The sequence below is a fragment of the Piliocolobus tephrosceles genome, chromosome 3, assembly GCF_002776525.5.
Source record: "Piliocolobus tephrosceles isolate RC106 chromosome 3, ASM277652v3, whole genome shotgun sequence".
NCBI classification, from domain to species: domain Eukaryota; kingdom Metazoa; phylum Chordata; class Mammalia; order Primates; family Cercopithecidae; genus Piliocolobus; species Piliocolobus tephrosceles.
Window position 1 is genome coordinate 146185149 of NC_045436.1, and position 269 is coordinate 146185417.

The following is a 269-nucleotide window of genomic DNA, read 5'->3' on the forward strand; positions in this document are numbered from 1 at the left end:
GATGGATGGATGGATGGATGGATGGATGGATGGATGGATGGATGGATTTTATCACATATACATAGAATATCTCAAGAAGAAGATAGAACAAACTGCTCCATTAATTGCTTTTGAGAAAGCAAACGGTGGCTAGAGGAAAGAGGATGAAGAGACTTTTCACTGAAACAATGTTATATATTTATTTATTTTTCGTGACAGGATCTTGATCTATTGCCCAGACTAGAGTGCAGTGGCACGATGACAGCTCCCTGCAGCCTAACTTCTAGGGC